At 54.8% G+C, this 15,287-nt stretch overlaps 1 long non-coding RNA gene across 2 annotated transcripts; it reads right to left on the reverse strand.

Annotated features, from left to right (window-relative positions):
• Window positions 1-289: 289 nt before the first annotated feature.
• Window positions 290-14,916, reverse strand: LOC117796697. Of its 2 annotated transcripts, XR_004621333.1 has the most exons (5): window positions 13,838-14,916; window positions 11,574-11,669; window positions 9,854-9,933; window positions 7,498-7,580; window positions 290-375 (listed from the first exon to the last, which is right to left on the reverse strand). It is a non-coding gene; the product is annotated as an uncharacterized LOC117796697 (long non-coding RNA). The 2 variants fall into 2 exon arrangements; XR_004621332.1 differs by lacking the exons at window positions 290-375; window positions 7,498-7,580 and adding an exon at window positions 7,620-8,349.
• Between the last annotated feature and the right edge of the window lie 371 nt (window positions 14,917-15,287).

Here is a 15,287-nt window from a genome sequence, read left to right on the forward strand (position 1 = left end):
TCTTAGAACCAGAAGGAATCTAATTGCTCATCCACTGGAGAGCCCTTGAGGTATTGATGACAGTTTTCATTTGCTGCTGTGTCTTCTCTGGGCTCAGAGTCCCCAGCCCCCTCCCCAGGCGATGTCTCTCTCAGTGGGAGAGGAGTGGACCCCGCCCAGACTGTGGCTGGGCCCATGCAAGGCCTAGCAGCGTCATCCCCTCCCTCCTCCTGGACGTGCCAGCCCCATTAATGTGGCCCCACCTGGATGCTTCTTCTCCGGCCTCTTGCCGTCACTGCTCCACGGGGGAGGAAGAGCTTCTTCCAGGGCTGGGAGACCCCAGAGCTTTCTCTCCCATTTTGAAAAACACGGCCTACAGCATGTTTCTCCAGGCACCTGAGAAAACAAAGGGTTTGCTGCCCTTTGGGACTGGCCGCCTGTGAGGCCACGACCTGTGACCTGTCGCAGACTCTGCTGTCTGTTCTGGGGGCAGAGGGGGACCACAGTGTAGTGAAAAGCCCATCGCCTTTGGGCCTGGCAGGGGCTTGGGTTCAAATGCCAGCTCTACCAGCTGTGGGGCCTGGGGGCAACGGAGCCTCAGTTCCCCCATCTGTCAACAGTGCCTACCTCCTAGGGCTGTGCTGGGAAGTGTCAAAGCAGCTAGCCCAGGGCCTGGCACGTAGTAGGGACACCGTAAGTCTAAATTCTTGTCTCCCCTTGAGGAACTTCGATGTCTTCTCCTTCTTTCCTCACCAAATCCCCCAAGTCCAGCCCCTAATGCTGAAGAGCCTTGTTAAGTAAACAGCCTGGAGGCTCTAGTCATATCTGGGGCTTGGGGAGGGATGTGCCCACGGGCGAGATAAGCCTCTTGCTCTCCTCTGGTCTTGGGTCCCTCATGTCAGGCCTGAGAAGGGCAGAGCAGGAAGCCACTGGAAAGCCCCTTGACAGCCCTGCCCAGCAGGCCTCCCCACAAGCCTCTGGGACCCTGGGCCCTAGAAGGGAGGCAGGCAGATGTGGAAAGCCTCTGACAAGCTCCCTAAGACAAGGGTGGGCCCCTCAGCCTGGGTTCCTCCCCCATGAGTCCCTCAGACGACCACGGGCTCCCCCTCTGCTAGAAGGCACTGGGGACACAGAGGTGCGAAATAACCTGTCTCCAGATGCCGACAGGCCGGCAGGGAGGACAGACAGGTCAACACGTAAGTGTAAGCCAGGTTGATAGGAGCTGTCCCCAAGATGGGAAACAAAGTACGGGGGCGCACAGAGTAGGAAGCACACCGCGCCTCCAGGAAGAGGCTGGGTGGCCGTTCCAGAAAGCTGGCGAGAAACAGGCTTTGGAGGCTCCGAGGACGGGGGCGAGCTCACCTGGTGGGCAAGGGAAGGGGGGCGCTCCAGGCCAAGAAAAAAGGTTGGAAAGTCCAATCCGTTTGAAATGACCTAAGCCTTCACTCAGCAAAGCGTGAGGCAGCGGCTGGGAGACCAGAGTGGAGGCCAAGAGGCCAGCTGGGCGTCTGCTGTGGGGATCTGGACTGGAGGCCACGGGGACGCGAACTAGGACCTCGGTCCACACTGGGCAATGTGGGGCCATAAAGACCAGCGAGGGGCAGGTCCTCCTCTTCAGGGACTGACTAGCTGTCCTCTCATCAATAAATATTTATCGAGAACCTAGACTGTTCCAGCTACTGTCATAAGCAGGGAACTTTCTCCAGGGGAGAGAAACAGCCTGGACCCCAGTGGATTTGTTTCCTAGGACTGCCGTGAACTGAATGGACTAAAACAACAGAAACTTATTCTCTCACAATTCTGGAGGCTGGAGTCTAGAGGGCCGTGGTCCCCCTGAGACTCTGGGTGGGATCCTCTCTGGCCTCTTCCTTGCCTCTGCTGGTGGCCGGTAACCCTTAGCATTCCTCGGCTTGCCGCTGCATCCCATCTCGTCACAAGGTGTTCTCCACCTGTGCCCATCTCTATGCCTGTCCTGTTCTTATAAGGTCTTACTACAGTAGGGCCCGCCCTGGGAATGACTGCCTCTTAACGAATTACATCTGCAAAGACCCACTTTCCAAGTGAGGTCACATTCACAGGAAGCAGGGGTTGGATTTCACTATATCTTTATGAGAAGGGACACAATTCAACCCACACCACCAAGTAACCACAATGCACTGTGGCAACTGCCTTTGAGCGACCGAGGACAGGATGTGGAAATTCAAACTAAGGAGAGCTCTTGCCAAGCAGGGGAATCCAGGGAGGCTTGAAGGAGGTGACCTTTCAGCCCTACTTTGATAGGATTTGGACATGCAGCTGTGGAGAAGGAAAGGCATTCTGGGTGGAGGGTGGTAGTGAGCGAAAGCAGGGAGAGGGAACAGCAGGGCGGTAATTATGTCCCAGTTATAACCAGTATTTGGGAAGTTCTGTCTCTCACCCTTCTGCCTGCCCCCCACATCTTTTGCCACACAGACTTTCTCTGGCTCCGTCCCTTCCTGCACTTGGGTCTGGTGGGGTTTGGGGAAGACTGCTGCCCGGGATCATCAGGACATCCCTACTCATGTCCAAACCTGGATTTGTTTTTCCTGAGCTGCAGTTAAGAAAAACAATAATAAAGTCTGTATTTATCAAGCAGCCAACCAGTAGGAAATTATAACCTTTTAAAATAAATATGTATCTAATTATAGGAAAGCAAGTTTACTTTTGCAAGCACTGTCAGGATTTCCCTCCCAAGCCGAGTCTGCAGATCATGCCCCCACCTCCCCCCAGCCCACCCCCAAATCTTCCTGGGCCTTAGCCTCAAAACTACTACGTCTGCTGGTCTCTCAGCAAACAGTGAGCCAGGCTGTGCTGAATGCCCCAGCAGGCTTGCGAGGAACCTGGGTCCCCGGGTTTTCCTTTTAGAACCAAAGGCTCGGCCCCTTGATTAGCTCCCAACCACAAAGCCACAACCCCCACCTCCTCCCAGACTGTCTGGCCTGCCGGCAGGTCTTTGCCCAGCATGCATTTCTGTAGTTGGCAGTTTTCTCCCTTCCAGAAAAGTCAGAAGTCCCAGAGGGAGCAGAACTGAGTCCCGGTGCTCCCAGCAGACCAGGCGCGGCTCCAGGCGGTCCCCCCATACCTGCCTTCCAGTTAGGGGTGCAGAATGTCTCGTCCACACAACACTGTGAAGAAGGAGTGAGCAACTATGGCCGTGTTTGTGCTAACACATGGCCATCGTTATTACTTATGAACGGCGAGCAATTCCCGCCTGCCTGGGGAGTCCTTGAATGAGTTCATTCTTTCAGCAAATATTTAGTAAGCATCTATTATGTGCCAGGTACTGCTAGTCGATTTGCTCACTTCCTCAGCTCTTCAAGTCTTTGCTAGAATATCCCCTTCTCACAGAGGCCTTCCCTGCCTGCCCTATTTATTACCTGTCTTACTCCTATCCCACTCCTGGCTTGCTCACCCTCCCTTACTCCGCTCAGCGTTTTCCCTACCACTTGTCACCTTCTAGTATTCTCAGTCACTCATCTTTTGTCCATTGTTTTTGTCTGTTCCCCCACAGAGAAGGAAAGCTCTGATAGTGGGGTGGATTTCAGTTTTGTTTACTACGGTAGATCCACTCGGTCAAAGTGAGGCACATAGTAGGTGCTCAATTAGTATTTGCTGAATTGCTTTGAACTGAAGTCATTGTTTTTAGAGATGGACAAATCAGATTAAATTCTCACACCTCACTAGCTGTGTGAGGTTGGGCTGTGACATAACCCCCGGAGAGCCTCACTTTCCACTTCTGGAAAATGGAGCATCCAAGGTGCAAGGAGCCCAGAGCAGTGCCTGGCACAAAGACACATCCCAAAACCTGGTAGGGAGGCTTCTCAGCGTCAAGTCTGGGGTGGGAATTCCAAGGTTCATGGAGACCTCAAGTGTCAGGCTGGCTGGGTTTGGAATTCTGGCGCTTCTCTTTCCTAGCTCTGTGACCTGAAGCGAATCGCTCAACCTCTCTGAGCCTCAGCTTCCTGTTTGTAAAATGGAGCTCAAACAGCACGCCCCCTGTCTCGGAGATGGTATGAGGTTGTGCCCACTTAGGAAGGCACAGTGCCTGTCATGTCATGGGCATCCGGGGCTGATTGGCTCCTCTTTTCCCTCCTTCCAGAGGACCTGGGGGGGCTGAGGAGCACGTGCCCACGAAGGTGCAGAGGCCGGGGGGGGGCAGGGGCGGGGCACTCTGTCAGGCAGAAGAAGCCACTGGCCCCTCTTCCCCCTGGCCACCCATCCCCTCCCCTCCAATTACCCAGCCTGGGCCTGCAGGACGGGCCCCAAGGATGTTCCCGCCGCCCCAAGTCCAGCGCGGCCCCTTAGCTCCCCCGAGGCAGTCTCTGCTCACTTTGGCACTAATGGGGCCCTGCAGCCTCCAAAATGAGATGATGGCTCCCCCCACCCGGGGCTTATAGCAAATGCCGAGGAAGAGGGGTCCCCTGGTACATGGAGGGCTTCCCCTAGCGTTGGGAGGGGGGCACTGCTCTCCAGGGTCCTGTGGGTGCTTTGTACATACAAGGCAGAGGAGGATCGGGAGGGGCTGGCAATGTTCTGCAGCTGCCAGTCACGAACAGGGTGGGTTCGGAGCAGGTGGGAAGCAGAACCTGGAGGTAGCCATGGCAACCGTGCCTGACGCTCCAAATTAGGAGATGCCCCTCTGGGTTCTGTGTCCAGATGAGGCCCAGAGAGGGCCAGCCAGCGCCCTAGCCTGGCCTGATGGGGCTGAGTCTTTGGGGGACAGTCCTGGCCCCCCCCATCACTAGCACAGAGTTGGGGTGAGACCTGACGCCTGCACACAAGGCCCCTCAGCAGAGATGGGGGGGGAGGTCATAGCACACGCTGTGTGAGAGCCGGAAACTTATTTATCGTCCCAAAGGGGGCACTTCCCCCCCCAAGGCAAGGACACGCCAGTTGCCAAACGGACCTCTTCCAGCTTCCCCAGCGCAGCTGCTTGGCAGGTGCTGACTTGAAAGGGTCCTGGAGCAGCTCCGCTCTGGACACAATGTGTTCCAGAGTTCCAGGGCCCACTTAGTTTGGGCAATGGCGGGAAGCATGGGAGATAGTAAACATGGGACAGACAGAAAATGGGCACAGGACAGAAGATGGAGTGGCCTGGGCTTTGAGGAGTCCGGTGGGGGAGATGTGGCCTTCACATTGGCCGGCCTGTCTCCCTGCGTGGCCTGGGCCGATGCCAAAGCATCAGGTTCATTCTGGGGGTTTGTGTAGGTTACTGCTTACTGAGCTCCTCTGCTCGGCACTTTGTTGGGCGCATTTTTAGGCACTTGGCCTGCGTTGATCCCATCCAGGCCCCAGAACAGCCTTGGAGGAATGTATTCCATCCTTCAGCCAGGCCAGTCGACTGAGGCTTCGCGAGGTCAGGGCACTTTCAAGGGGCACCCGCAAGCAGCAGAACACGCTTTGAAGCCAGCTCCGCCAGCCTCCAAAGCCCGTTTTGCAGATGAAGAAACCAAGGCCAGGCGAGGCTAAAGTCCCCCCAGCAAGCAAGTATCAGAGCTCTGCGGCCAGGATCCTCAACCTAGGGTCTGTGAACTTGGGTGGGAAAGCAATACCCCCGACTGTTCCCTCACCTCTCATTGAAATGTAACATGTCCTTCCAAGGTGAACGTCAGCCACACCCCACAGTAATATGGGCAGCATCTGTGACTTTGTCCCCAATCTAGATCACAGATATGTCCCTGCCATGCTGCCCTTGTGGCGGAGATCTGGAAATTCTGTTTGCGCGCATCCCTACTGTAACATTACAGTAGTTATCAGACCGGATGTGAGGGGCTGTCATTTAATGCGTTAGGAGCCCATACCAGCATTGCAATGACCCAATTTAAACATTTTTGATAATTTTTTCACATATAATTGGCTTGTTTTGTAATCAGGTGTATTTTAGGCAATGAAAAAACACTGTTCTGAAAAGACGCCATGGTCTTTACCAAACAGTCATGAGGTCGTGGCACAGAAAAGGTTAGGAACGCCCTCCCCCACCCCCGCCCTGCTCCCAAGGCTGTGCCCCTAACCCCTACTCACCTGCCTCCCAGGTACTCAGCCCAGCATGCCAGCTGTCCCTCACCTGAGCTAGGCCGAATAACAAGCTGGGGGTTTGGCACATGTGGGTGGGGTGTGCCCCCATCCCTGTCTGACTCGCCTCCCTCCCCCCTCCCCCCTCGGCCACATAGGAGTTAAAATGCCAATTCTCTGGAGAACGCTTCTTTTACAACCAAGTCAGGTTTGTGCTGATTTCCAGGCACCAATTATGGGCCAGCTCTCTTGGACCAATTAGAATGTGCAGGTGCAATAATGTCGACATCGACAGTCTGGGGTTATCTCAGCAGATATTTTTCATGAAATATTTATAAGAGACTCTGGGAATTTTAACCCCTTCCGTGGCTACACTTCCCCTCTGTGGCAGGCTCCTCACCGGCGGGGCGGTGTGAGACCTAGCAAAAGGTTGAGGGCCAAGAGGCGTGCAGAATCTTGCAGGGGTGGGGGGTGGAGGGCAGGGCAAGCTCAGGAGTGGGTGGAGGGAACAGGACTTCTTTGAAGGTCTTTTTTAAAAAAGAATGTGTAGAATCGGACTAATGAGGTGGCTGGTGTTCTGGAAAGAGCCCGTGCGGGTTTCAGAAGTCCCAGGTTTTGGGGCACCTGGGGGGCTCAGTTGGTTAAACAACTGCTTTCAGCTCAGGTCATCATCCCGGGGTCCTGGGATCGAGCCCCGCTTTGGGCTTCCGGCTCAGCGGGAAGTCTGCTTCTCCCTCTCACGCTCCCTCTGTGCTCTCTCTGCCTCGAATAAATAAATAAAATCTTTAAAAAAAAAAAAAGAAGAAGAAGAAGAGGAAGTCCCAGGCTTTAGTCCGGACTGTGCTGTGCCCTTGCTGTGTGACCCTGGGCAAGCAAGTTGGTCGGCCTCTCTGGGCCTTGGTGTCATAATTTATAAATGGGAGGAAACGCCCTCTCCCTGTCCACCTGCATTTAATGGCAGAGTGACTGGGAGAGGCTTTGGAAAGGGGTCCTGCCTGTAGGGAGGTTCTGAGGTTTTGAAAGGGGGTCTGGCTCAAGGAACAGAGGACTTAGCCCTCAGGCTACCAGAAGGGGGGGTGGGGATCAGCCTGACAGCCCCAGCGTCTGGCACCCAGTGAGCACTGATGAAGCGTTTGTGGAATGAATGAGTGAACAGACCCGAGCACTGTCTAGCGCTGTGACTAGCTGTTAATGTCTGTCAGTTTCAGGGCTCCGGGTCTCAGCCTTGCAGACGCCGGACGGAGCTCAGGATTCCCTGGGTGAGGGGTGACACCCTCCCCTTCAGAGTCCTGAAGGTACGTCTGCGTCTGCGTGAATATGACTGTATCCCCTCTCTCTGGCCTCCCCTTGGAGAATCTTGCCCTCACTCCCGGCTCACCGGCTGCATGCTGGGGGTAGAGGACTTCTCACTGATTTATGTATTTATTCACTCGTTTGCCTGGTGCTTCTCTACTGACACCCAACTCTGTCCCCCCACCCCCCAATCACCTCTTCTTTCCGAAAAGGCACTTTCAGAGTTCGCAAAAGAGGCTGGAAGTGTGTTACAGCTTCAGGAAGGTCCAATGCACAATCTAAAAACAGAAGTGAAAACACAGTACACCAATAATATTAACACCGGGGGAAAGTACTGCCCATACAGCAGCTTTTATGTGGACGAGACCCTTCCGCGGGTGGGTAGACCATTAAATGGGCGGGGCTAGAATGAATGCACCATTTGGCTCTCTGCACTGTTCCCTCACTGTCTGACCCTCAGCATTTCTCCTTGTTGCGGCGCATTCAATTATGGTGTATCCACCAGTGGAATTGGAGACAGTCACGAAAAAGTGATTGTTGCAGAGACCAGATTGTTTCTTGGAATGCAGTGACAAGGCAGCACCCTTTCTCATTCTGTGGCTTGTAAAAATTGCCAACCAGCTCCCGGGCCCCAGATGGTCCCCGGAGCTCCCTGTCTGAGGACAGAGGAAGGTACCGATGATCTCGAACTGCACCGGGCCAGGTGATTCGGTTGCTAGTGTGTGCCCTTTCTCACGCTCACGTCCAGGGAGCTGCTGCCTCCGGCGTTTATCTCAGAGCCCATACACTCCTAGACCCTCAGGGCCCGGGACTCTGCCTTCTGTCTCCTGTAGTGTGGTTTGCATGAAAGACGGGGCTGGCGGTGCAGTGATGGTAGCAGGAGGAGACCTGTCAGGTGAAGCGCTGGGAGACCCTGGCCCTGGAGTGAGGATCCCAGCTCCCTCACGGACCAGCTTGCTTTCATGCTCTTGACCTTGACTTGCACATACATCCTCACGTTGGATCTTCACAATTGCCTTGAGACAGGGGAATCCTCCTTCTCATTCCCTGGGTTTGAAATCAGAGAAACTGAGGCATGTGTTTAAGGAGCTGCCGCAAATACGACACGGAGCCTGAGAACTAGAGAAGCCAGATTCGGACCCTGGCCTCTACCACCTGCGATCTGGCCTCGGTACGTCCCTGAGCGTCCCTGTGCTCGCAGAACCAGGGCCCTGCAAATGCTTCATAAACTCCAACCGTGCGTCCCTTCCCACGTGCTGTGAGCAAACATGTGCTTAGCGAGGGAGCCGCGCAGACTCTGGGCGCGAGTAGCTTGGCCCAAGTCACTCGGGAGAGACTTGTCTGAGGTGGACCCACCAAGGGGGGGGGGGGGGTGGCTGTCAGGGTGGGCCTCTGAGGGTTTGTCCTCATCCTCCATTTCCTTCTGCCTTTCCCCAAACCGGTCCCACCGTGGCTGTGAAGAGCAAGCCCAGCTTCCTGCCTCTTGCTCTGCTCTGGCTACCGGCCTCCCAGCCTCAGCACTCCCCACCCACATCCTTATCCCCCTCAAAACAGTCCGCCCTCAGCCCCTCATTGCTGACAGCCAGACTGGAGGCAGGGAGGCCACTGAGGAGGCCTTGATAGGAAGTTCTCCTGGGGGGGATGGGGACAGGAGAAGGGGTGGGGACAGGAGAGGGGGGAGGGGGATGGGGACCGGAGAGGTGGGAGGGGGGATGGCCATGTGATGGAGATGAGGGGCAGACTGAAGGTGGTAAAGAGACAGAATCCAGGGCCCTACAGCAGATTGAAGGCAGAAATGAGATGGGCGAGGAGCCTATGAGGACCCCCAAAGACCAGTGTTGGCCTGGAGGACCAGGTTTGGGCGGAGAGGTTGTTTGATTTCTGGCACACCGCAGGGTGGAGCAGAGGAGGCCGGTGGGGATCTAGTTTCCAGAGCTTCCTCTGGCAAGTGAGGCCAGGAGCCTGGGGGTGGGGACGTTGGCAGGTGGGAAGGAGATGGGCCGGGTCTGGAGAGCCCCGTTGGGTCCTCTGTTCTGTCCTTTGGCCCCCAGGTCACTGCAGCTCCCTCGGGCTCGCACAGATGGGGCAGCAGGATGCTTAACGACCACCCGGTCAAGGCCTCACAGCCTCCTTTGGCCAGAGATCTCCTTAGCCTGTTTACCCATCCTGACCTTCAACTCACCGAAGGCAGATATGGTTTTCAGAAACCGGCCATTTGCTTTTCTGCTTGCTGAGGCAGCCAGAGCTTTAAGATGCCTATCCAGGTGTGAGCTCAAACAACCAACCGCAAGTGTCCGGAAGGAGGCAGCAGCTCCCCGGGCCTAAGCCCCAGACCCAAGCCCCAGACCTAAGCCCCAGGCCCATGGGCCAGGCCTGTTTCTTTTGATAGGAGGTGCAAAGCAGGAATCTTGGGGACTCTCAACCCTCCTGGCTGACCTGGGGTTGGCATCTTCGGCCCCAGGAATGTGACTTTCCTTCACGCAAGAAGAAAGAGCTTACTGTTGGGGGTGGGGGGTCGAGAGGAGCAGAAGAATCCCGGAAAAGTCCTCACCTGATCTAGAAGCTCTGAGTTGCTCTGTGTTTCTTCTCGACCCTTCTCTCCCTGAACCTTCAGGGCTTCTGTTTGCTGCTCTGCAAAATTCATACCATGAATATGTTTCAAGTGACAGGTGTACCTTCGCTTTTGGGCACATGGCAGGTAAGAGAATCCTGCCCTCCTGGAACTTACATTCCAGTGAATTAAAAGCAGGCATCATACTGCTTGCCCTGCTTACCCAGAAGCCCCTGAGATCTCATCCAATTGCCTCATTTTACTGAGAAACAAATCCAGAGCGGGAAGGGACTTGCCTAGGGTCACCCAGCAAGTCCCCTCAACCGAAGTATCTGGGGTGCTACCCCTCAGGGCTCCCGCTACCCCCGGCTGCTCAGAGGAGTTAAAGTAGGGCGCCTCTGTGTCACGGTTGCTAACCTTGTAATTGGAGGAAAGAGGTAGGTTTGGAAGCCTGGCCATGGCTGCTGGCTGCCTCCTTTAGCCAGGAGCCTGGCAAGGGGCTCTTGGCCCCGGAGTCTGGGCTCCCTGCCCCCCTCCCCTCACTGACAGTGGGGGCCAGGTGGGGCCTGGAGGCGATGGAACACATGAGAATGGGAGACACCGCCTTTGAACTTTACAGACTCTGTCAGGAGGCCGAGACCGGGCCTTAAAGGGAGCCCCAGACTTCCGGAGCCGCCTCTCTGGGGCTGAGGCTGAGCCTGGGGTTCCTTCAGGCCCTGGTGGGAACAGCACAGGCCCATTCCTGGGAAGCATCCGTGACAAGTCAGAGAGCTGATCTTGGAGGCTCGGTTACTAGCAGAGGCCATTAGCAGCATTTTTTTCCGCTGTTGCATTTTTACAGCCCCCAGCTTCTCTGGATAGCATTTCCCCTGTTAAATCAGATGTTTTGAGAAAAAAAAAATAAGTGAAAAAAGAAAAAAAAAGAATCCTAATCATAACCATAAATCATAAGTCACGTTCCTGTGAGCGGATGGCTTCCTGGGATCTATGAATCGGAGGCAGTGTGTGGGAAAGCTCGCTATAATGAGGCAGCAGGGGAGGCCAGGTCTTCCCAGGGGGTGTCCTCCCCCAGCCTGATATTTCACACAGATGCTTCCAGATGACTTCAGCCTCCGGGAGGGGTGGCCCATTTATCAGGAGGCTGGGGGTGGGCGAGGGAGGGAGCTAGGAGGGAAAAGTGAATCTCCAGCAGAGAATGACGGTGGCCCCAAACCCTGGTTGATGATTCTAGAAGAGGTGAAGCACCATCCAGGACCTCCCCCCCCACCGCCCCGCCACCACCTTTCCCACCCTGCCCGGGTTTCCAGAGGTTTCAGAGCCCCTGTCCAGGCCGCTGCCGAGCTCCTGGAGGTACCCAGAAGGCGTGTGTTCCCGTGGCCCATCACTCTGACTCTGGAGCCAGAATCCTTTATGGATGAGACGACTCACATGGGCAGGCGGGGGGGCTCCCAGTCCCCGCCAGCAGCACCTCTGTGATCCAGCCAGCTCTCCTCTGAGCATAAATAAATCAACTGCAGGAGGACTTGGGAGAAACTCAAAGAGGAGAATTTAAAAGAAGGCTCTGGATAAACATAAAATATAAAGCGCGCGAGCACTTGGGAGAGGCTTGGGCTCTGAGGGAGGGGGGAGCAGGGTAGTTACATGTTAACGAGCAAGTGGCAGATCTTTCTACTCAGACTTCAGGAAGAGGAAATGAGCACAGAGAGGCTCAGGGACTCACCCCAGGCCACACAGCAACCGCTCCCCATTCAGGCTCGGGATCATTCATCCTCATGGCTCAGTCAACGAGAAGTACTAGCACTGCTAGGACCAGGCCCTGATGGGGAGGGGGGGTGGTCAGAGAGAGTGAAGCTACACCCGGGCCCTCCGAAGTTCCTGACTTGAGGGAAAAGGGCACAAGAGCGATGAGGATGCCAGGTAAAGAGTTCCATGGTTCATTCCCTGAGGGATTTGAGGCAATAGCCAAAAATGCTATATCGGAGGCAGGAACAAAGATTTGGGGGGCAGCTGTGGGAGAGATTGTCCCTGTGTGTGCTGAGGGCAGGGAAGTCGTGACAGAGGGAGCGTAGAGACCCTCTCCTTAATCATGTTAAGGTTAACATGATTAACCTTAATCATTTCCCATTTTGGAAAAATGGGAGTTTACCTGGAACTGAGGACTCGGCAGCGTGCTCCTGATAGAGGAAAAAGTCTGTGCAAAGGCCCAGAGGTAGGGAAGAGCAGGGTGCGTGCCTCATTGCGAACACTCCAGGGCCAGCCACGCAGAGGTAGGGAGGAGGCCAGCTGGGAGAGGTCAGCAGAGGCCAGTTGGGAAGGGTTTTGGTGCCATGGAGTCTGGACTTTGTCCCAAAGGCAATGACGAGGCACCGACAGAGCCTAGGAGGGACAAGTGTCAAAGTGAGGTGGGCAATCTAGAAAGATCCTTCCCACTGTGGTGAGGCTGATGAAGGCAGAAGGCCAGCCAGGGTGCTGGAAATGAGGCAGTCTCTGGCAAAGGGAACTGGCAGTGGGGACAGAGGATAGAGAGAAGGTTTGGTAGAGACATTTCTATGGAAGGGATTGACAAGGGCTTTTTGGAGGTGAGGAAGGCAGATTTCCTGACTGTCTCTGAGGTTCCAGCTTAGGGAGAACTCAGACTGGGGGGCGGGGAGAGACAGCATTGATTTTTGAGCATCCTGACCCCCGGTTTGGTCTCCTCTCTCTCCTTAAGAAACCTGAGTAAGGTAAAGAAGCCAGGTTTGGAAGTCTGGAAGATGCAGGTTCTAATCCCAACTCCTTGGTCATCTGCTGTGCAACCATGGATAAGTCACTGACCCTCTCTGAGCTTCTAGGCTCCAGTTTCCTTATCTGGAAATGGGATAACCTGGAGGCAGGGCTGGCATGGAGATTATGAACTATGTGTTTCAGGTGGGTCCCAGCAAGAAACAGACTGCTCACTCAAATGGGATCACTCGAGGAGAGTTGAATAAAGGGACTGTTTACGGAGATCTGGGTGGGATGCAGGGAAGTCTCAAGGGACAGTGCTGTGCTCCAAATGACAGTGGTTCCAGGTACCACCCCCAGGTCTGCATGGGGAGGGCTGCCTGGCAGGAGCTGTGACCTTCAGTCTCGGGATGCATCCGCCTCCCCCGTCATTCCTGGGCCCTGGTCTCAGGCAGTCTGTGCCCCGGGTTCTGAGTGTGTGTCTCCTCTCAGTGTGAGAGCAGCAGGCGGCAGCCCCAGCCAACCACCAGCCTATGCAAAGGTCGGCGTGGACCCACACCCTTGACCCCAGCCACCTTGATCCTGACCAAGTTGGATGGAGAGGCCAAGGCAAGCTGCTGATATAAAATTGAATTTATCCAAAGCTCTCACCAACAGGATCTCAAATTCTTTTCCCCTTTCTGTACCCCATCCCTCTGTACCCCCTTCTTTTCTTCCGTCCATCCCTTTAGCTCCCTTCCCCTTTCTCCTCCCCCTCCTCCTTCCTCCACTCTTCCCTGTCCTCTCCTAGTCCCCCACTTTCAACCTTCCTCAACAGCCAACACTTTCAAAGAGCCACTCTCCAGCCAGAGTTGCCTTCCCTTTTGACTTGACATTTCTCAAGAGAGAGGGAGGTGTGGAGTTGGTTGCTTAGATGTTGGGGCCCCAGCCACCCTGGGGACTGAGTCTAACACACAGGGGCTCTCAGGGGCTCCAGGGGGTGGAGAGGCTGAGCATTCATTAGTGCCCAGAGTTCCCGGCCATCTGGAGTGATTGGCCTGCATCAGGGTCTGCCTGCCCAGTGGCTTGGACCATCCATCCAGTGGGGTGGTGGTCAGTCCCGGGGATGCAACAGCTGCTCTGGGGGAGGGGGGACTCAACCAGCACATTGGCACTATTTCAGGTGACCAGTGAAGGACAAGGAAAGACAGGAACCAACTAGATGGAACCTGGTGTGTGCCAGGTGCTGGGCAAGGGCTTTCGTATACTCTAATTCTGACATTGGCCATCCACAGTACTCACCATATTGTAGCTGAGAAAAGCAGTATCGAGGGCCAGCTAAGGGCTCGTGTGTGTACAGGACCAGGAAGCAAGAAGAGTGCAGGGCAACAACCTTATTAGTTGGGTGTCTACCCTGTGCCAGGCACAGGGCTGTTATGAGGACGACTGCTTTCGTCTCTTGCAGTTCCAGAAGGGAGTGGATGCAGCCAGTCTCAAAACCCTGGGATGTCAGGGCTGGATGTCATGCATCTTCTGGAAGCCAACTCCTCCTTTGAACCGATGGGCCACTGAGTCCCAGAAGGAAGAAGTGGCTTCCTTAAGCCACATGGCAAGTCTTCTCGTTCTACCCTCGCTTCTCAAAGATGCTTATTCTGCTTCTAGGCTTCCCTGTTTTGAAGTCGATGCCTATTTCCCTACTTAAACAATGAAGCTTTAATACACTAAAAACAGATCATTATCCTCCTGAGGTTTAAAAAGCAAGATCGCTGTTTGTAACGCAAACAGTTCTCTACCTTCTGGTATTTCCTCACTTCCTTCTTCTCCAAAGGGCTGAGATCCGGAAGTTGCAGAGGACCCAACAGTGAGGGGGCTGGCACAGCCGCCACCGCCCTGGAGCAGGCTGTGGGGGTGCTGGGGTCTAGGGCCGGATATGCTCCAGGAAGGGAGGGAGAGGTGCCGGGCTGTCTTTGGGGGGTCGGGCAGACGTGGAGAGTTCTCTTTGGCTCAACTTTCCTTGTTGTGTGTTTCCTACGACAATTATATTACCGCTTCACATCTAATCACCGGGGTGCTGGCTTGGTTCTGACAGCACTGGAACCTTCCTTTCTCCACTGCTCCCCAAGGCACATCACTGCGCTGGTGGAGTAAAGATGCCGCCCACCCCTGGGGATGGTGAGCAAGCGAATTGACTGTAGCAGCGGGTCTAAGTTCTTCCCCGGAGAGGGTCTCTAAGGGGCCTTTGAACCTCGGCAATGACATGGAATGTTTGGATGTTTTTTAATTGTTCTGGAAGCAGGATCCATAGATTTCATTAGCTTTGTTTGTAATGGCAAAAAGGAGATTGATTTATTTTCCTATCTCTTTTCCTATGTAATATACACAAGGAGGGGTATGTAAGGTATAGCATATCATGTAAAGAATAATGAATCCATGGGGCGCCTGGGTGGCACAGCGGTTAAGCGTCTGCCTTCAGCTCAGGGCGTGATCCTGGTGTTCCGGGATCGAGCCCCACATCAGGCTCCTCCGCTATGAGCCTGCTTCTTCTTCTCCCACTCCCCCCTTGTGTTCCCTCTCTCGCTGGCTGTCTCTATCTCTGTCCAATAAATAAAATCTTAAAAAAAAAAAAAAGAATAATGAATCCAACATCATGCACCCATCATCCAGACTGAGAAATAGGACACTGTCCCTGTGTCAGCCATGCCCCTACCGTGGGCCCCTCCCAGATTGTATCTCCCTCCTTCCCTCAGAGCTG

The sequence above is a fragment of the Ailuropoda melanoleuca genome, chromosome 16 (assembly GCF_002007445.2).
Source record: "Ailuropoda melanoleuca isolate Jingjing chromosome 16, ASM200744v2, whole genome shotgun sequence".
In the NCBI taxonomy this organism is placed as follows: Eukaryota; Metazoa; Chordata; class Mammalia; order Carnivora; family Ursidae; genus Ailuropoda; species Ailuropoda melanoleuca.